Source organism: Nycticebus coucang, chromosome 4, assembly GCF_027406575.1.
Source record: "Nycticebus coucang isolate mNycCou1 chromosome 4, mNycCou1.pri, whole genome shotgun sequence".
In the NCBI taxonomy this organism is placed as follows: domain Eukaryota; kingdom Metazoa; phylum Chordata; class Mammalia; order Primates; family Lorisidae; genus Nycticebus; species Nycticebus coucang.
The window spans coordinates 5720906-5742628 of record NC_069783.1 but is presented as its reverse complement, the minus strand read 5'-3'; the positions used below and the strand labels follow the sequence as shown (position 1 = coordinate 5742628).

General features: G+C 47.9%; 1 protein-coding gene across 6 annotated transcripts in view; it reads right to left on the bottom strand.

Annotated features, from left to right (window-relative positions):
- The window catches only part of RNF144A (ring finger protein 144A), a 105885-nt gene extending 92098 nt beyond the window's left edge, over window positions 1-13787 (bottom strand). For 5 of the 6 annotated variants that reach the window (XM_053588405.1, XM_053588404.1, XM_053588403.1 and 2 more), the window contains exon 1: window positions 13613-13787. The gene's annotated coding sequence lies outside the window, so the exon portion shown is untranslated. Of the gene's footprint in view, window positions 1-11471; window positions 11984-13612 lie in introns of those variants that run through there. The other variant, XM_053588408.1, reaches the window with a different exon arrangement.
- Between the last annotated feature and the right edge of the window lie 7936 nt (window positions 13788-21723).

Below are 21723 nucleotides of genomic sequence, written 5' to 3'. Positions count from 1 at the left end.
CTGTGTAAATGTAAATGGTCTCAAGGGTGTCCAACCTACAGCCCTCAGGCCACATGCTGATTTTTGAGGACATTTTTTGCTTATCTACATAAGCAGACATAATGAAGAATATTCAGAGACTTCTCCTTTGCTAATCAGCTTTCCTTAATGTTTGTGCATTTTCTGTGTGGCCCCAGAAAACTCTTATTCTTCTAATGTGTTTCAGAAAAGAAAAGAAGTTGGGCACCTCTAGACCAGTTTAAAAACAAAAAATTTTCAGAGTGAATAAAAAAGGAAGAATTCAACTGTATATTGTGTTGCCCAGAAGACATTTTCAAATGCAAAGATTCAAGTGAAAAGTAAAAGATAGGAAAAGATATACCATGCTAACAGTAATCAAAAAAAAGCTGGGATAGCTAAGTTAATTTCAGACACAGCAGATCTCAAAGTGAAAATATCATCAGGTACAAAGAGAAACATTACCAAACATTAAAATAAAGGAGTCAGTTCTCCAGGGAGACCTGTCAACCCTAAACACGAAGGCACCCTAGGAAAGAGCAGCAAAATACAGGAGGTAAAACTGATAGGACTGTAAGGAGGACAAACAAATCCACTATTAATAGTCTGAGCCTTTCACAGACCTCAATCAGAAATGGACAAATCCAGCAAGGCGAGGTGGCCCTTGCCTGTTACCCCAGCACTCCGGGAGGCCGAGGAGGGTGGACTGACTGAGCTCACAGGTTTGAGACCAGCCTGAGCCAGAGCAAGACCCTGCCTCTAAAAATGGCAGGACATCCTGGCGGGTGCCTGTACTCCAGCTACTCGGGAGTCTGAGACAAGAGGATCACTGGAGCCATAGAGTCTGAGGTTGCTGTGAGCTGTGACACCAGCACTCTACCAAGGGCAACAAAGTGAGAATCAGTCTTCAGAAAAAAGGGAAAATCTGTTAAGAACATATTAAACTCAATAGCACTAACCATCAACTTGATCTACTTGATCCAGAATATTCCATCCGACAACAGCAGAAATCCCTTTAGCTCAAAGGGAACATTCTGGGCCACAAAACACAACTTACACATAAAAGCAAACAAACGAAACACAGAAATTGTACAAAGCATGCCCTCACAGTGCAGTGAAATTACACTAGAAATCAGGAACAGAAAGAAAGCTGGAAAATCCTCAAGTACCTGGAGATTAAACAGCACATTCTAGATAAAACATGAGCCACAATCATTTCACTATAAACTTAAAACAACCATCCAAACAGAAAATTAGAGAAAGGAGGTGATATGGCATTATTTCATTTAGGCTGCTCTAACTTTACCTAAAAAAAGAGAAAATAACAAGGCGGTGTACCACTTCACATGTTTGTGGGCCAGAAGGACAGTTTTGAGTCAGCCCATGAAGTTTTTGTCACATGGACCCTTCATGCCTGGGGCCACACTCCAGTCCTGCTGCCCTCAGGGTTCTGCAGGGCACTCGCCTCCCTACTGTGGAGCTTCAAGAGTTACCTGTGAGTCTGCTTTTTGTACAGGTCCCCAACATTTTTCTTTAAAATTTCACAGCCATGATTTATTTGACCCTCTGAGGAGCCCCCAATAGTAACCCTAGTACTAGCTTCACTGTATGGATGAGTAAAACGGGAACGCTAACTGAGAGGCCAAAATCTTGAGCGGACGCCCAGCTCTTATCCCACAGTCCTGCCTCATCGGCTGGAGCGCTGACCACACCTGCTGTACCATGAGACGGCCCAGCGCAGTGCAGACGCACTGTCACCGTTCTGGCACTGCTCCCAGCCACACCTGCAGGGGTGTGGAGGAAGGTAAGCCCCAGCGGCAACCCCTCAGGACACTGGGTTGAGGTTTTCATGGCTCTGTTTGATAAATTTGGTAAATTAATAACAAGAGAGATTCCTCCTCGTTTAATATTCATTTCTCTTCAAGCCCACAGCAGCAAAACATCCACCTGGGATATGGGCTCAACTTATTTGTTGAAATATATATAAATATACACATATAAATATATGTATAAGTGTATGTGTGTGTGTATATATATATATATATAGTATGTGAAATAATAAAATTTGTGTGTGTTGGAAGCAGAATTTGAAATTTTAAAAGAACTAAAATAATTTACTTCACTAAAAATGAAATATAACCACAAGTAAAAAAAAATCAAAATAGCAAAAAACGTTGCAATCCTTCTGAGTTACAATTCTTTTTTACATGTTTGCACATTATATTGTATGATCGTGCCTCCTCAAACTTGTTTTCACTTAATAATACAGGAAACATTTTTCCACGTCCACACTCTCCAAACATCTTATCTGATTAGAGCATGATAGTTATTTTACCATATTTAGATGTTTTCCATTTGGGGCTATCATTTAAAAAACAAAACAAAACATGAAGAGGTAAATTTATGCATAATGCATTTATTTTTCTCCTCATTTAGTATCATTTCCTTGAGCCAGATTCCCCAAAGTACAACGGTCTAAAGTAATAATTCCACTGCAAATAAAAATAAAGTGTTTATCCCTAAGCCATCCTTTCACCCAGTTTGGGCCTAGACATTCATTCCCCCGCTGAGTCAAGATGATTTATGTTTACAACCTTCCTCCAGCAGAGCCTACTTTATCACATCAGAAAATATTTCCTTCAGCTACTCTTAGAGAAAAAAATTTCAATAACAATTTCATGCTTAACAAGAAAAACTTCTATCTTATCTGGGAAGGTATTTATTATCACAGAATGGTAGTCATATTGTAACTAGACTGGTTTCTACATAAACAGTCTGGTATGCACAGCATATGTTAGGAAAATACAAGAAAAGATTCAAATATGATTTAAATTAAAGCCTTACCAACTACAATTATGGGAGCTTCAGGATGATTATTTTTATTAGCAGCCCAGCTAAGGGTTTTTGCCATTTGGGGTCAATTCATAAACATGCATGGTTTTGAAAACCACCACATGGTGGGGGTTTAGTAAAAAGAAAAAATATAAACTTTCAAGAAGGATCTTAATGTCCTTTTTTAAAAATGTGTGTGTATAGATATTTATACACACACACACACACACACACACATAGGGTTGTGTGAAAAGTTGAACATACTGTGCTGCGGCCAGAGCTGAAACAAAATGACTAAAAAACACCCCTTAGCTCTGGGGGATCAGCTTGTAGCATGTTCATGGCAGTGCAAAGACAAATGTCCAACTCTAAGCCTCATCTCCACCACCAAGAGGAGATGGGAACAAGGTGGGACGGGGTGCTTCATTCAGGGACATGGGACCTTTATCTTGCTTCACGCCAAACTGAAAAGCACCCTCATCTCTGGTCAAGTGTAATTCCTATCTAACTATGCATTAAGTTTCAGTTAACTCAATTAACAGCCAAATTGTGTTGACATAATACAGCATATGTGTTAACAATCAGTAATCTATTAAAAAACAAAACAAAACTTTGGAGCTAATCTTTGTTTCGGGGCTTTAAAAATAATCCACCTGATAAAACTCTTAGGCCATCAGGGGCCATATCTGCTGTGTCCAGGGAGTAAAAGGATGCTGACTTCATCCCACGTCACCCCCAAAATGCTAGAGCTGCTCAGGGAAACCCATGGGTCCTAAATGGATGACCCAGAGCCCCCAGAAGCAGCAGGAAGAAGGACCCGTCTCTGACAGTCACAGAAGGCAGAGTGCTGGGGCGACGCTGGGACGCAGAGCAAAGCAGATGTGGGAAGACAGGGAGAGCTCACGGGAAGGCAGGGGCCACAGAGTGTCAGGTGACAGCAGGTAATGCAGCCAGAGAAAGCCACAAGTTTCAAAGATGCAGAAGGAAATGGGGGGCAACTCTGAGTGCCAGGGCACAAATAAGAAACACAGGATTGCCAGAAAAGAGGTAAACAGGGTCCAAGAGCTGAACAGCATGGGGCAGCGGCAGAGGACAGTGGTACACAGGTGAGGCTGCTGGCTGGACGGGAGCAACACATATAGGCTGCTGGTCTAGATGTGCAGGCTGGGCCCAGGGTGCAAGGCGGAATTTTCAGAGAAGGACGAGCATAACAGGTTTCTCCCCACCAGTCTTCACTGGCCATCTTACAACACAATGTAAGATTCCATGAGTGCCATTTTTCTTGACCCTAGATGGCTAGGGGGATGGGCAGCTGTGACAGAGACAGGTGGGCCTGAAGGAAAAGTCAGTGCGACCTGTGCAGATAACCTGATGGACAACGATGAATGCCAAGGCAGATTCCAACAGTCAAGGAGATTTTTAAGGAAAAATAATAAGTTCACCTAACCCAAATCCTCCTTTTACATATTTTTTAAAAGAAAGGTCAAAAACTTTCGAATCTGTATACTAAATGGAGTTGAGTAGATTGAATGACTGAGTCTGAATATCACAGGCTACGGAGAAGAGGGGGGACGGAATCTGCTAAGTGGAGAGGGGGCCCAGGAGATTGGGAGCATCCGCAACTAAAGGAGAGGTGTCTGGTGACAGTGAGATGGCATAGCCAGGCCTGGGACACCGGCCAGGGATGCCCTCAGGGCTGGGACCTCAATCCTGGGGCAGGGCAGCTCTCTAGAAAGGTCAGAGCTGGCCAAAAGGCCAGTCCTATGGAAGGAAACACACTTCCCCGGCCCTCCACATCAGCACCACAAAGGCTCAGGACAGTGAGATACAAGCTGCATACCTAACTTTACATTTTCTGGTAGCCACTTAAACAAACAAACAAAAAAAAGCATGGGAAAGTAATTTTAGCAACAGATTTTATTTAACCTAATAAAGCCATGATATAGTCATCTTAACATTAATCCATATACTTATAAAACTTGTTATTGGATGCTTTACATCTGTTTTTCACACTGGAAACCCACTGACAGAACACCTCACTTGGGACTGGCCAGAGGTCAAGGGCTCCAGGGTCCCACAGGGCCAGTGGCTGCCCAGGGGTCAACCCAGCCCCAGGTCCACACTACCTTCTGCTCACCTGCCTTTATTTGCCCAGCTGCACAGGGCATAGGGCGCATAGGCCTGTGCGCCCAGAGAAAACAGACAGCCCTTATCTGCCAGGCTGGTAGGACACACCTCAAGGCCTCAGCCAGTGCCTGGTTGGCACACTTGAGCTGGTCCACCCAGGGAATGGTTGGACTGCTGCACATGGCCAGGGACTGAGAGAAAACAAGGTCACTTTCAAGGAAGCAGAGCTAAGGGCTAGAGGGAAGGAGAATCCCTGGGGTGATTAAAGCATTAACAGATAAGAAACACTCCCTTTGGCTGATCTGCAGGCAGGAATCTTGCGTTCCTTTCAGGAGGAAATGAAAACACATCCTTCTGAGTCTTATCCACATTTGTCCACAGGACAGCACAGACCTGGCCTAAGGCAGAGACTCCACATTTATTTATTCAGCACACAAAATGCTCTGCACCTTACAAGTCAGCTCTTCCTCAACAGGAGAGAAATAAGTCGGAAGGCCAAGGATGCAGAGGCCTGAGGGCTCCCGCTGGTTGTTTTCACGGTAGAAGTGCAATTGATGGAATTCCGGAAGTGTACAAGATGAACACCTGCCCTACTGTCCCTACAGGACACCAGAGACGGCCTTCATCCCCACCTCCTTCCCAGCAGGCCTCCTCCGCCCCTACCCTGACCTCCCTACACCCCACCTTCACTGCAAGGTCCTCAGTGTGCCTGTGAATCCCGAGAACCAAGCAGTGCTTGCCAAATGAATGGATAACTGAACACTGAGTAATAATAAAAATGTAAATACATAAACCAATAGTAGGACATCTGTGAATATTACAATGAATGAATGTGATTGTTTCTGAACTCAAATGCCTTTCAAGGAAGCAGTCAGGGATTCAGTTCAAGGGACATCTAATGGCCACCTACTCTGTGAAGGCTTTGAGCCAGGTGCTGCAGACACAGCAGGGAACAGGGCAGGACCGTCATGTCTTGGCCCCTGCTGCAGCTGCGCTGTGCCCACTTAGGAGGCACAGGTGTGCTCAGCACTGTGCCAGCAACGTCTAAGCCGCGTGCACACTGGCTGGGACCTCGCGGCTGTGGGCTCCTGCTGCTCTAGGAAGAGCAGGTCACAGGGAGGGGGAGGCAGTTTATCACAGCTCAGCATGGCCAAGGGTGCCACAAGGCGGTTTTTCTATCTGATTGTCAAAGACCTCCTCCCCACTCAGCAGCTCTCACTTTCCCACCTTCTCTTCCTCTTGGACCTGCCCTGCAGCCCAGCTCCCGCCCCAGGCACTCAAACAAAAGGGCTGCAGTTTCTTCCTAATAAAAAGGACCACAGGCAGCTGACACCCACTCCCCCGCCCCCACGCACTGCCTTAAACACAGATGTAGCCTGTATGCACAGCCATGGCCGTGCTTGGGCCAGGGGCAGTCAGCGTGAGGACACAGGAGAGCAGACTAAGGATGGTGGGGCAGGAAGAGGAAAACCCGGGCCCTCATGACATCCCAGGGTTGGTGACCGCTTACCTTCAATGCCTTGCTATGGAGAAAATAGAAACCTGTTTAAGTCCTTGTTAATAAGTGTTCTGCTGCCAGCTAAGCATATACTAATCTATACAAACATAGTCACTGAGATATATACAGGTATCTCAGTATCTCAGTATTTTATTTATATACATATAACATGTCTATAATACACATATTATATACATATACTATGTACGTATGTATTGGGTTGAATTGTGTCCCCAGAAGGCTATGCTGAACCCCTAACCCCTGGTACATGTGACTGTGGCCTTTGCGATCAAGTGAAGATGACATGAATAAGGTAGGCCTTAATCCAATACAACCAGTGGCCTTCTGAGAAGAGAGAGACCCAGACGCAGGGACAGAGAGGGGGAGACAGGCACAGGCAGATGGAGGCAGAGCCTGGGCAGAGATGCTCCTACCAGCACCTCCCCAGCCCTGGTGCCTTCCCTACGGTTTGCCCACATCATGTTCTGAGTTTCCTGCCCACTTCTGTCCTAAGATAAACAGAGTTTCCTAGTCTCACAAGTGGCCACTCCTGCCCTGACACGCCAGGCAGGAGGGATGTGAGGAAGGTGGCTGGGAGCAGTTCTGGGAGGACAGGGTGAGTGTGCACTGGAGCATGGAAGGTGTCTTAGGGTCACAAAAGGGAAGACACAAAGAGAATTTTTTTCTCCTTTCTCCTGCAACATCTGGCCATGTCCTGCTCTCTGCCAGCCTCCCTCGACCAGCCCAAGGCCAGTGCCTCACTGAGACGTAATGAGAGAGGGGGAGCTCTAATCTCCGTCCACAGCTCTGGTCCGTCCACATGGGGGAATATTTGTCCTCCTCCGGCCATGTGACTAGGAGGAACACATATTCCTTAGCTAGCAAATTTCAGATCCTGAAGCACCAACTCTACAAGTCTTCTGGAAGCTCCTTCTCTCTTCTAGTCCTCAACTACAGCGTTCCAGCACAGATGCGATCAAGAGGTGCCAGGTGGCACTCTCACAATCAGGGCTGTCGAGAAAATCAATCCAGGGACCATCTGCTATAGAGGTCCCTAACAAAGAGCCATCACCTAACAAAGAGCCAGGCCCCAGGGTCTCTGCCATGTAGAGTCCCCAGAGTACACACCCAGCATCACCTCTGTGAATGCAGGACTGGCACCGTGAACGGCAGGAGGCCACAGGAGTGTGGCCGCAGGAATGTGGCATGCTCTGCATCTGCTCGGAGCCAGAGAACGCAGGGGGCGCGCACTTCACAGCACAGGTGGTGGCGTGTTTCCTCACTCAGCTCCTACAGGGAAGAGCCACGGGAGTGTCCAGGGCTCACCCTTTACCTGGAAAATGCTCTTCCCAGAAAGTCTGGCCTTTTCCCTGGGACACCAACTCATCAGGGCAAAGAAGCCCACCTTGTTATCCAGCCCAGTACCCCCAACCTCCTCTGGGCAAGCACAGCCTGACCTGGGCCTGGGCCTGTTCTGCACCAGCTCCAACTGCTAAGTCCACCCATACCCGCTCCAGCATCCACAGGGCATGTCCTCCCCAGACCTCCCCAACATGTGGTCCTCACTGCCCCCTGGCCACGTGTCTCCTGTCCCTAGATTACAGATATCCCAGGCCATAGGGGTCCGTCTCCTGGGTCACTTGTGACACAAAGTGCCTCAGCCCACGTGCCCCCACGGGGTCTACTGGAGGCTGGAACTCGCCTACAGGTTGTGCACACAGCCAGGATTCTCCGGTGCTCCCTCTTGGAATTCCAGGCCCCCGGGCTGCTCCCAGTGCCTCACTCGGGAACCCAAGCTGATCTTCCCACTGACTTCTCACACTTCCGTGTGGTGCTTCTCTGGGACTCGATCTTCCAAAGACAGAATCTGCATCCTGCTGGAGTACAGAATTCCAACTTTTTCACTCATTATCTGCTCCAAGCTTCCCTCTTGAACCAGTTTCCTTTATCTTACAGTCAACCACTTAACAAAAATTCATTCAGAACGAGCATGATACACACTGAAGGAAGGCAAAAATCAGTAAGTTCCTACCTTTGCAAAGCTTATAATTTAATAGAGGAAATAAGACAGTTACATCAATCACTAAAATTAGATTACAGAGATTTAACTACAATGACAGGTTCTGGAAAAAAAAAAAAAAAAAGTTGCTATGGAAGCACCTGAGAGAGAAAAATACTTTTGCCTGAGCAAAGAAGGAAGAACACAAGAATCTGTGCGTGACGGGCTGGCGGGGCCTGGGTCTGGGACTCCGTCTCATCTGTAAAGCACCATTGTCAGGTGAGGGCTCTCTGTGGTCACCCACATCAATTATCTTATAGCTCAAATAAAAAGGCAGCATTTGTGCTGGGCCTTCACAGATAATTGGAAATATGGCACCTGGAGAGTGGGAGAGAATCCCAGGGCATAAAAAGTCTGTAGTGTTTCAGTGATCAGCCCTGAAAAGACAGGTTGGAGCCAGGTAAACACTCAACCCAGGGGCACACAAGTTTCTAGAGTAACAGAAGTTGCAGGAGGTATCTGAGCAGGGAAGAGCTGCAGACACAGGCAGAATCAAGACAACAGCCCCAGAAAGTTAAAAATGCTCACATTGATGGCAGCTTCGGCACATACCTGTCTGAGTGTCTGAACCTGAGAAAAAAGAGCCCCCCGAACCCAGAGATCTGTGCATTTCTGTGAAGTGGAACACTCCCCACCACTCACAAGCCACACGGGGAGCAGCAAATGGTGTGGAGACCCGAGGGTCTGTTCTGGAACACGCTGCCTGCACACCAGGTAGTGGTGGGGGGTAAGTGAGCCGACTCCTGCAGCCCAGCAGGGCACGGGCCAGCAAAGGGTTCTGGATCCCAACACGTACTATGGAAGGTTGGGGCCCAGCGGTTTGCATGACCAGCAGTCAGCGGACATCTGAGAGACATTCTAGTTTGACACAATCTGCACAGCAGTTCCTGTCTCCAGAGGACCTTAAATGCCACCAACCAAATGCCACCTGTGCCTAGTCCAAAGGATTGCCAAAAAGTGGCTCTTGGGAAGCCTAAAAACTGTTCCTAGGAAGACGATGCTGTAAGGGACGTGCACACTCCCAGGACAGACAGACACCCCACTGCAAGACACTGTCCACATCCACTCTAGGGGTCTGGAATCCTCCCTCTGACTCCAGCAAGTCTCTACCTGCACAGCTGCTTGAGCAAAAGTCACCAAAGCCCATGTTAGCCCATCCGTCTAGCCTGAAGGTTCCCAACCTCAGGTCCCAGGGTGCTGCAGGTCACTGGGGACAGGAGAACAATGTTGCTGAAGCGTAAAGACAATGGTTGCTAGAGGTGGCCCCCTGAGGGGTTCCTGACTCGCTCTCTTCCACCAAGTGGGACTGAGGAGAAGGGAAGGAGACTGAGGAGTACTACTGACAGGGAGAGGGGCTCTGACATGTGGCACAGAAAATGAAAATGCACTGATGGGACCTTCCGGAAGACCCTAGGCTACACCCAGAAATCTTGTTTTGAACAGCTCTCAGAGACCACTGCTCTCCATTCACGACACCCTGGTGCAAAGTAGCTCGAGGAAGCTCAGCACCACTGTGCTGTGGTTCTAAGCTCCTTGCCCAACCCAGGCCCCGACGTGGCCCTGGCCCTCACATTTGCCTGGCTAACTCGGACCCATTCCTCAAGGGCCTGTCTGGTATCATCCACCTCCCTGGGCTAAATGGGGAGCCCTCCTATGGATCCCTCTGCAGCGCGGACACCTCTACCATCACCAGACCCATTGTTAATACAAATTGTAATGTCCCCAGACTGTGACCACCTCAAGGGCGTGGAATCTGTCAGCCTCTGAAGCCTCTGGGTTCAAAGCCAGCTTCAACATTTACCACGTGTGTGACCGTGGACAGACATCACTGCTCTCTGCTTCATCCTCCTTCTCTGTCAGCTGGGGACAGTCACCTACACCTGCACTACAGGGCTGTGTGAGAACTGCCCTGAAGAGCAGGCTTAGTGACTATTAGCTACATCTCCTCTGCCCCCAGTGATAAGCACAAGGGGCCAACACACACCTTAGCGTCAGTTTTCTGTAAATGTTGCATCCAGCTTGAACACCTGCTCCTTGGAGAGGAGCCCTTGTCCCACCCCTAGGGAACAGCCAGGAAGTACATTCCAGTCAGGTTTTAGATTGTTCAGGGAATGAGGGAAGATGGAGAGTCTTATCAGCAAGGAACCACCCTCATTTCTCAACACATCATCTTTGAGAAAAGCCACTCTCTTCTGAAGTTAAGATGTATCTTTTCTCTTAGGAATAATCCTTTAAAATGTTTGCACTATAAGTAATCCTGAAATACTGATTCTCCGAGAAAATACCACCTAAGCAGTATATTTTTATTTCTGAATCTCAGAAAACATTTAGTCCCCACCTCAATTTTATCCTGAAAGAATGGAGGCAGTCCTGGGAGGCATACACACTAGACCCAGGGTTAAAGAGCTGGGTCGGGAAGTTGTACAAGTTCTGTCCCTCAGCCCTGTTACCCAGCAGGTATGTGAACAGTCGCATAAATTTAATTTCTTCCTCTAATTAAGAAAAAGTGCTCATATGTAGCAGCAATGCAGAAACAAAGGTGACTGGCCCCAGAACAGTCACCTCAAATGACTTCTCCAGACTTAAAGAACAGCACCTTCAACTTCACTCCTGGATCTCAAAGGTAGAAAACTCCCCAGGGTGACAGGAAGAGGCCATCTTCCTAACAACCGGCCTCTTCCACTCCATTCCCAGCCTCTAGGCTGCTGCTGAAGTCCCACACCCAGGAAGCCAGGGCTTCCTTGCTGGTACAGCGCCCTGCAAGGATGTGGGGGCTCAGTAGCACCCAGCTCCCAGGGGCAGGGCTCAGCTCCGTCCTCTATTTCAGATGCAGAAAGGTGGAAGAGACAGAGACAGAGTGGGAAAGCCTCTGCATGGCCTGGGTTGCTGACCTCCCCCTCCCAGCTACCAGGTCCTCACAGAGTGAAGGGCGGAGCAGGCACATCTGTGCTGACCCACCTGGTTATGCAAGTCTCAGGCTGCACCAACAGACTTCCTTCCCCATCTCCACCACCAGAGGGAAAGGCTCCCAGGAGAGAGGAGAAATGTGGACAAAAGAAGGCAGTGGTGGCGAGTGATGAACCACTGTGGGAAAAGCATTCTCAGTGCCAAGCAACGTGGCCGCAACCTCTGCCCAGCCACCGACGGGCGGAGTGGCACATTCACCCTGTGCCCGGGCAGTGTCTCTGAGCCGTGTGTGAGGTCCTCTCTAAGTCCCCAACCACACAGATCCCGAGGGACACACTGTGCTCCAGTAACAGCCTGGACCCCCGGCCTGCCAACTAGCCAAGCGAGGGCACTGGAACCTGCCTATAAAACACTTACTTGACAGTGCCCTTCAAGTTTTCAACCCCCATGGCATCGCCTGTGGGTGCCTGAAACAGGCACCCAGAGGCGCACATACAGAATTGGGGCCTCTGTAAACACGAACTGCAAAACGCAAATTGTGCAGGATCTGGGAAATTTTCACCCATTAAAGCTGAGTAATTTGCACATATTTTCTCACTCTTAGGCAACTCTTTGGTAAGTGACCCAGGTGGAAGCCCACCCCTGCACCAGGCCTTCCCTTCTCTCAACTCCGCAGTTGCTGCTCTGAAACAGGACTCCAATAACGAGTGCTCCTCCAAAACCATCAATGGTTCCCAGTGACACAGGATCAAGCCCAAAATCGGGGCCTGTAATTCAAAGATTTCATGATTTATCCCCAACTGACCTCTCTGGTCATGTCTCCTTTGCAAACTTCCAAAATTCATAAAAACAAAAATAAAAAAGGCCCAAGAAAGTACAAATACCAGGTCACTATTTCAGTACTGGAGGGGAGAATACTAACAAGCCCCGTCTCCTCCAGAACCACTGAGGTGAATTCCACCAGGACTCCCAGGGCACACACCTTGCCCCTCCCCTTTCCTTTCCTGGGGCAGCTCCTCTGGACAGGGACCCTTCCCATCACCTTGGACCTGCCCCAGCTGAAGGCTTTGAGCAAACACTGCCACCATCACAGAGCCCCTGGACTCCTCCCCTCCTCTCCCTGCCTCGCCCTACTGTGAACTGCACTCCCCACCCCCCAGAGCAGGTGACTATGCCACCTCACTGTCTGGTCTTACCCCCGCCCCCAAATAAATCTCACTTCAGCCCAATTCACCGTTACAAGTCCTTATTATTCCATCTCCCGGGCCCCACTCCAGAAAAGTCCTTTATTTCCAAGTGCAAGATGTCCAGTCACTCTGGAGTGCAGGGCCAGACCCTTCTCCCCCACGCAGGGCAGCAGGGACCCCCTGGGGACAGTTTCTAGTGCTTGCCTAACTCTTCCCTGTTACTCAGCTTTTGACCTCCCACAAGGCAAGGACAGGGGGTTCAATGATTATGCCTTTATATTTCACCAGAAAAAGAGAGAGAGAGAAGGAACACGAACTTTAGAGCTACCATCCCGAGACCAGCTTATGAAGATCACTAGGTTAACAAAAATCACCCCTTCTTCCAACTCCGGGAAGTCCCCAGTCTTACGTAAGCGACCAAATAGCAGGGAGCCAAGGATGGTGCGGGGGAGCTGGGGGGTACTGCTGGGGTGGGAGGTCGGAGACCTGCAGCAACTTCCCCGCGCGGGGCGGCGGCGGCGGCGCACCCGGCGCCAGGACAGGCTGGTGGCGAGGCCAGGCGGGGCGGGCGGCCGCGGTCCCCGCGCGCCGGGGATGTGCGGGGCGGAGGACACGGCGCCCCGCCGACTCGGCCAGCGCTGACTTCCCCGCTACCTCGCCGCCCCGTGCGCGTTCGTTCTTCCCGAGACCTTGTATCCGGCCCCAGGCTCCCAACCCTCGGCGTGTTCCCCGACGGAGGACCCCGCGTCCAACTCGCCCGCCGGACCCCGGCTGGAGGCGAGCGCAGGGAAACGCGAGGTCCAAAAGTGGCCCCGGCGACGGGGACGCGGGCCCCGAGGGGCCGCCAGGAGCAGCGCGGAGCGCTCGGCGCGGCTGGAGGGTTCACGCCCCAGGACGCGGCCGGACGCGGACCCCGAGGCCGACTGCGACCGGCCCCCTCCCGCCCTCCCAGCGCCGCGGCCGGCTGAGGCGATGCCAGCACAAAGGGACGCGCGCGTCACCTACCTGATCCCGCGCGGCCGGGGCTCCCGCTCGGCCGCGGCGCGCGGCTCCGACGGCTCCGCCCGGTGCCGGCTGCGGGAAGCCGAGTGCCCGCCACCCGTCGCCCGCGCTCTCCGCGTCCGCGCAGCCCGCCCGGCCCGCGCGGCAGCCGCCCGCTCCTCCCTCCCCGCCCTCTGGCCCAGGCGCGAGGCCGGTGGGGGGAGCCGGGGCGGCGCGTGCGCGTGCGCGTGCGCGCACTGAGGCTCCGGGCGCGCGCGAGGCTGAGCCGCCGGCCCCGCCCGCACACAGCGCCCCCTGCCGCCCGACGCCGCCCTTCGGCAAAGCTCGCAATCCCCCCACCCCGCGAGGAGGGTGAGGCCGCCGCTGCTTGCGGGGATGAAAATGAGATTCCTGTCTCAGCGACCTCCAGAAGATGACCCCCTAGCCCCCGCACTGAGGGAACAAGTGTCAGCATGCCAGAAAACAAATGGTGACCCCACCTGACCTTCTAAACCAGCCGATGCTGGAAAGAGAGTGCAGTTGGGTGCCTGGGACCTGGGGTCTTCTTGCGGTCTGACTTAGATGTTCTGCCCTGTGAAGGGTGACAGCCTTCCTCTGCCATCTCTAACAAGAATGTCTTTTCATCCTAGTACCTGGATGTTTTGAGGGATGCAGAAGAGGGGGCAACCTGGATAGTCCTAGTATAAGGTGTATCTGGGATCCAGACATAGCAATTCCTTTCTCTTTCAAAAGGTTTCTTCCAGCCCGCTGGAATCTAAGACCCAGCTTCCAAAGTAGAATTCCTGTATCTTCTTGCCACATAGCTAGAAGTTATAAAAGCGTTACATGACGCCTGTCAAACATGCACATATGAACAAAACCTATGGGCGTGTATGAAATTACCCCCTCTTCAAGTATAGACTCTCTTTCTCCAGAATTGCAGGGGAACCCAATAGAATATCTTCCTTAATACCAATGCCGTCCTCACTGCCTGGTCTGAATTCCAGCTCCACGGCCTACTGGCCAGGTGACCTGAATGTCTTCGTGTTTTGATTTTCATATCTGGAAAATGCAAGTGTTAACAGCGTGTGTGTCAGTCATAGAGCTCCAGGGAGAGACTAAAAAAGTCAATTAACATAAATGGAAAACTATGACTCCATAGTCCTAAGCTGCAATTTGTCTCATTTCCCCAAAGAATTAAGCCAGAAGATGGTTAACTAACATGAAGTTTAGAATAATTTGCCTCCCTCTGCTACACACACATCTTTAAAAAATAAATCTGTCTCGTCTGCATTGAGAAGTCATTCTTGTAAATATTTCTCCTCTTCAAGGATATGAACAAGCACTTGTCTTCTGATGTCTCATTTTAGTCAAATTCTTGATAGAAATGTTGTTATTCAAGAAAAATGCACAAAGGAAGGATCATAACAACAGCACTTTGTTACTCCAACCTCTCAGTAGCAAAGAAAACAGTTCTGCGTGAAGGCCAGCACTTTGTGGAAAATACATTCACACTTCCCATGTACTGGTGGGAGTACCAGGGAAGTAAACAGTGAGCATTGTTTATGAATGAACGATGACGTGAGTGCACATGGAATGGAAATCACGCGTGGACTCCATGGCAACATGGTCCCTGCTGAGAGGCAGGTGTTCCTATCACACACAGCAGTGTAGAAATCAAGTTGGGGGGCTGCAGAGCAACTGGGGCCCACGAAAGAAGATTAAGGCATAAAACCAGCCCAGGCCTTGCTGAGACTTATAGATGCTCATGTGGTGACATGTGTGACTTCACTCCCATCCTCTGGGTGTCTCACAGCTGGAGAGATTGGGAGAGGGTACAGTGGCATTGAAAGTACAGTTCGCAGAAGGCACCTCAGATGCAATTTTATGCGTGAAGAGTTCTTAATCCACCATTGATACTCTGCCTCTCTCTCTTTGGGGACTCACAGGAATCTGGGGGATATACTCGTACTAGGAACATGGAACACAGCCCCAGCCCACAGGTGGCTGCTGGACATGCTGCCATCTCTCAGATCTCTGACCTCTGAACTTGCGTGCTATTTAATCCGTGTCTCTGTTGACTGCAGCATCTGCTACACTTCATGTTTGTGGTATGCATTCTCTGATTCAGAGATCTCAGATTCTACAGAACAGTAATGTAGCCCTTTCTCTAGGTATTTCCTCCTAGGGCCTTGAGCATAATAAGCACTCAATAAATCATGACTGAAAGCTTCTCCTCTAAGCTCTGCCTCTGAGCAAATGTCCTGATTCTCTCCAACAACACTGCCTGGCTCTCTCAAGATCATTTCCACCCATCCTAGTCAGTTTCCCATCTGACCCCCTTCCCAGATCACGACTGACCCATAGTCCCCAGAGAACTGTCATGTGAAGCCCTTTCCTAGAGATAACCCATCGCTGCTAAGTATTTGTGCCTAAGGCAGTGTGACTCACCAGTCAGGTGTCTTTATGATTACCTACTGTGGCCCCATCCTGTGCTGGTGTGAAGGTGGCTGGATAATCAGTGCCACAGTAAATGGACCAGAGGCTGGAAGAGCAGAAGGCATTCTGAGGCTTCTCTTCAAACCAAAAGCTACTCATGTCTTAAATTAAAAAAAGAAATATACAACAATGGAGTTTGTTTGAGTTTGTAATCATATGTCCTATAAATACAGACAATTTATATTTCTTTAATTTTTAATAGTAACTTAAATTCCATTTCTTATTTATAAAGAAGCAAAAAATTAAACGTCAGTTCTCATTCCGCCTCTCTCTCCTTAGGGACACAGAGGAGTCTGGGGTTTAAATTTAATACAAGGTGGAACTTTGTGTCTACCCTGTAGTAGTTGGCCAGGCCTGTTGAGTATAGCACCACCAACTGGGTGACTTGAACAACAGACGTGTACGTTCTAACAGTTCAGGAGGTGTATTAAACAGGGTTCTTCAGAGACTGAGAACCAAAAGGATGGACGGATGGATAGATAGATAGATAGATAGATAGATAGATAGATAGATAGATGGAATACTATGGCAATTGGCTCACATGATTATGAAGGCTAAGAAATCCTATGATCTGCGGTCTGCAAGGATACCCAGGAAAACTGGTGGTGTGATTCAATACAAGGCCAAAGGCGAGAACTTAGGGGTGGAAATGAAGATGGAGAAACACATGCTGGTGTCACTCCTGGAGTCCAAAGACCCAAGAACCAGGAGCTCTGATGTCTGAGGACAGAAGCAGATGAGGACAGGTCTTCTTTGCACAGTCTACTGATTCAAATGCTAATCTCTTCCAGAAATACTCTGCGAGATACACACAGAAATAACGTTTTGACAATTACCTGGGCATCCCTTAACTACATCACAGGAGACTCAAAGTCTGAAGTCAGGTATTGGCAAGATTGGCTCCCTCCTAGGACTGTGAGGGAGAATCTGTTCCAGGCCACTCCCCCAGTTTCCTGTGACTTTAAATTTAAATTGCACATAAACTTTATGTCCACCCTGTATAAGAGCCGGAGGGGTGACCCATGAATGATCACAATTTAGGCAACAAGTGTTATAATAGAAATAAACGTACTATACAAAGATGGTAAAATAAATGACAAGATGACAGTAGATGAAAAGTTTAATATATTAATTTTAAAAAAGGTTTTTTCCTGGTATTCTCCCCCAAAGTAGAGCTATTTTCAGTCTTGTTTGCTGTTTTACCCAACACTGGCGGGGCAACTTCTAAGCACTTAATGAACGAAATTAATGAATATTGTCTTCCGTGGCTCTCTGCTGACTAGTTTTTCCAAGTGGCTCAAATGCAAATGCTGTGGATTCTAAATAGATGCTTAGAACAGAAGGAAAGTTTCATCTACTCTATTCATTTCACATATGGAAACTCTGAGGTTTAAAGAGGTCATGCCAGTGCAAAGATTGCTGCTAGCTCACAGTATAAATGGTGCTACCATTCAAGGAGTTTAGCTGATTCGAAGGTCTTTTCACTTTTTCTTATGCTGCATTTTTACAGTAATCAATAGAATGTGGCTCTTGTGGCTTGGCAAAAGTTTTAAGGACTTTCTCAATTCTTAGAGAATGATGCCTGACAGTAGGCAGACTGCATTGTGGTCAGACATTTAATGCTTGCTGAATCTCCATGTGTTTTCCAATCATCCGGCCCTCTTGCAGTCAGACCAGGACATGTGACTCACTTTGATCTGTGGACGCTGGACTGGAGTCTCACTTGTGGGCTGAGGTGATGCAAAGACCTTCACGACCCTCTAACATGCCCATCCCCATCACAGTGAGGTCCTGGGACCACAAAATTAAGTCTGCCTGAATATCTGGGTTGCCTTGTGGTAGGAAAACAGACATCTGCTTGTATTAAGCTATCTGGATTTCAGGCTTCGTTCATTCCTGCAGCATGGTCCAGTGCAAACCAACTCACACTGGCTTTGAGTAGCAGTAATGCATATGCACTTGTTTCTTTAAGGAGAGCCAAAAAGAAGTACTGGTCTAACTAAAGAATTGTGTGCTGACCGGTGGGAAGCAATGGCTCATCCCCTCCGAGGCCAGCATCACTGTGATGCCATCAGTGTGGCCCCACCTCCAAGGAGAAGGTAAATCTGGGTCAATAGGACAGAAAAGGCCTAGGAAGTCCAAATACTTCAACCTGTATTGAAACTGTATCTCTGTCAACAACCTTTGGAAATCTGAGATTGTGTGTAAGGGTGCATTTTGATCAGGGAAGGCTAATCTGAGCCATGGTAACCAGTAAGCTCCAAGTGTGAATAGTCTGAGGCATGCAGTGTGCTGGGACCACCTTGACCTCTCCCACGTCACCCTCACTACATGCTTCTGTGACCAAGGTCGCCCCTGTCTTCAGACTCAGATCTCTCAACATGAGGCTTCCTGTGGCTTCACTGGGAATAAAACCAAATGCTGCTGAGTCGTGTACAGCCGTGAAATGCTTCTGCTTAGTGGTGATGCATCCCTTGGGTTCAGCATTGACCAGAACTAGCTGCCCCTACTGAACTGGAAGAGGGTGAGGAAGTCTAATCTTCTCACATGCCCAGAGAGTTCCTTTGAGGAATAACGATGAAAGTGTCAGTTCTCAGGCACTACCCAATGCCTGGGATATTGCTGAATAAGTCAATCATGGGATTGTCGTGGTGGCATTTAGACTAGAATTTGAAGACAGACAACTTAAAAGCAATCATACCTTCCAAGGTATTTTATTTAGGGAGCACAATGTTTTATGAAACTTGAATGCTTGTAAGGGAGGATGTCTTCTGGTTTATACGGGGCCCTGCTGCTCCGTGTTGCTTCATATCCTGTTACTTCACACATTTGTATGTCTCTGAGATCTGAGGCCACTGAGGTAGGAACACCTACATTGGGTTGTCCTTCATAAAGCAGAGCTGAGAGATTTTAGGAAGTCCTGCCTAGCCGTATTCGTTAGATCTGAGCGTCAGAAGAATGCTCACCTCAATATTCCCATTAAGATTTAGAATTAAAGGCCAGAATTGGCCATGTTTTCTGTGCGTGCCCAAATAATGTACATTGTACTCAATAGGCAATTTTTTGTTCCTCACTCCCCTCCCACACTGCCCTCTTGTGAGTCTCCGATCAGTATGACCATGCACACGCCTCTCTTAGCTTCCACTTGTCAGTGAGAACATGTGGTATGTGGTTTTCCATTCCTGAGATACTTCACTTAGGATAATGGCCTCCAGTCCCATGCAAGTTGCTGCAAAAGACATCATTTCATTCATTGTTATGGCTGAGTAGTATTCCATGGTGTGTGTGTGTGTGTGTGTGTGTATGTGTTGCTTTTTTTTATTCCCCCTTCAGTTGATGGACACTCAGATTGATTCCATATCTTTACAATTGTGAATTGTGCTGTGATAAACATTCAGGTGCAGGTGTCTTTTTGATACAATAACTTCTTTTTCTTTGGTGGATACCCAGTATTGGAATTGTAAGGTCAAATGGTAGGTGTTCTACTTTAGCTCTTTGAGACATCTCCATACTGATTTCCCTAGAGGCTGTACCAATTTCCATTCCCACTACATCCATGCCAACATCTCTTGTTTTTTGACTTTCTAATAGTCACCATTCTGACTGGGGTAATGTAGTATCTTATTGTGGTTTAATCTTCACTTCCTCGAGGATTAATGATGTTAAGCATTTTGTCACATATTTTTTGGCCATTTGTATACTTTCTTTTACATGTCTAATGTTGCTTACCCTCTTTGTAGTGGGGTTATTTTTTTCTTCTTTATTTATTTGCATTCCTATGGATGCTGGATATTAGTATTCTCTTGGATATTATATTTATATTTTTAACACTTACTATATAATACCTGATAGTTCATAGGTGCATAGTAAATGAGTAAATTAGTGAATGGATGGTCATCTGATGTCTCTCATTCTCTACGATGATTTCCCCCAAATCCCAGATAATCTCTATTGCTGCTCAGGACAATTTTTATCAGGCCTTTAAACCAGAACATGTGGTTTTGTATATTTTTTCCTAAGTTACCTCAGGTTGTGGAGAACGTCTTTCACACAGTGTTAACTCGCCAGTAGCTGTTATCAGTTACCAGATACAGCCTTGGGCTTTTGTGTAATTTACTCAAGTCCTTACAGAATCTGCAGAGGTTTTTGGTGAAACTCAGTAGCCTACCCTTAATCACACGCGGTGGTTCCTTCACCTCAAGCCATCTGTGCCTTTTCCTTTTGCTGTTTTGCCTATAACTTAACTGTTACTTGTGGCTATCGGTTGGCCTAAATTGTCTCAATGTCTCAAAGTTGAAACCCTAGCTCCTCAGTTTTGGTATTTCCCAAAGCATGTAGCACAGGTCTGCTGGTCACAGGGTGGATATGCACCAATCTGTTCCTGAACTAAACCATTAAGCTGCAAGGATCTTACCAGATATCACCAACTTACGGGAGGCAAATATGTGGGAAATAGCTGAAGTCGGCCTTCTGTTCCCTGCTCTTCCCTCACCTGGCTGGTACCTGGGAGAAAGGTGGGCCTGACCCATCCCCATGGCAAGTTCATAAATACAAGGTGAATGTTTGATATTTTCCAAAAGTCTTTGAATTTTACAGGAATTCGGGGGATAAACCACAAGTTCAATTGCAATGAAGACACATCAGGATTTGTCCCAGTGTATGAGTGCAATTTTGAAAGCACTGGACCCTTCCAGAGGTCCCCAAGTCATACTACTCACAGTGTTACACATTTCAGTAAAGCTGTCATATGGGTAAAGGTGGGTCGTGTCTATAGTTATATTATTCCTCACCATCATTAAAGAAGGGCCATGCTGTGGACCAAATTATGGCCCTGCGCCAAATAAAGGAGGTAATGACGGTGAAATGAAGTCCTTGTCCAATAGGACTGTGGCCTTATACAAGAAGGAGAAGTGAGAGCAAGAGAGAGGTCTTACTCTGTCTTTCTCCACCATATGAGGACCCGGGGACAAGGCAGGGCCGCCTGTAAGCCAGGAAGATAGCCCTCACCAGGAACTGAACTGGCTGGCACCTTGAGCTTGGACTTCCAGCCTCCAGAGAAATTTCTCTGATTTAAGATGCCCCATGAATAAATCAATGTACACAGCTATGATTTAATAAAAAAAAAAAAAAGAAAAAGAAAAGAAAAAAAAGAAGAGTGAACAGAGGCTATCTGTCATTTGTCATAGAATAAGATTTAAGAGGCTCTGGAGAGGTTCCTCTACTCAAATTCACTGTATCCCCTCCCCCCAGTTTTACTTTGTCATGTTATCCAAACCCCCATTCATTTGAGCTTACTTTCATTAATAAACTCTTTTATATTGTAAAAAAAAAAAAAAGACTTCCTGTGTGTGGTGTTCAGGTACAACAGCCTGGGTCTGACAGGTTAGTTCCACTCAGTCAGCACTGGAATGCCTACTGTCTGTTAGGCTTTGTGAAAGCAACGATGTGTGAATCACCATTTGAGGAACAATGAGACATTCTTCATGAAAGCAAACAGCACCAATTTTACACATATGTGTGGTTTTCTGACGTTGTATACCCATTCGTGAGGTTTTCTGACATCTCAGTAACCCCCTCCTTGTGGGGAGGAGTTCTCTGAAAGTTGTTTATCCCCAAACTCCTAGAGAGAGCTGAAA